The sequence below is a fragment of the Penaeus monodon genome, chromosome 15, assembly GCF_015228065.2.
Source record: "Penaeus monodon isolate SGIC_2016 chromosome 15, NSTDA_Pmon_1, whole genome shotgun sequence".
NCBI classification, from domain to species: domain Eukaryota; kingdom Metazoa; phylum Arthropoda; class Malacostraca; order Decapoda; family Penaeidae; genus Penaeus; species Penaeus monodon.
In genome coordinates, this window is record NC_051400.1 from 47,058,434 (window position 1) to 47,058,698 (window position 265).

The 265-nt window shown below is 51.3% G+C and overlaps 1 pseudogene; it reads left to right on the forward strand.

Moving 5' to 3' along the window:
- LOC119582058 overlaps positions 1-265 on the forward strand; it is an 11,657-nt pseudogene that overhangs the window by 10,235 nt on the left and 1,157 nt on the right.

Sequence of the window (265 nt, forward strand, 5' to 3'; positions counted from 1 at the left end):
CAGGAAGACATACGCCACGAGAGTCTGAAGAAGCAGTTCCAGATCGTGAGGAAGGAAGTCACGTCATCCACAGTCATGCACTGGGGAGAGATAAGACTCGACCGCCAGCATCTCTCGCTGTTCCTCGGAGGGGGGAAAAAAGCCTCCAAGGGAGTGAAAAGCCGAGAGCCAAGAGGAAATGACCTTTGTCTGGTGGGTTCTCTCGTGTGGTGGTCATGGGGGGTCTGAGTTTGATGTCGTTCTGTGTTATTGTTTGGATTTTTAA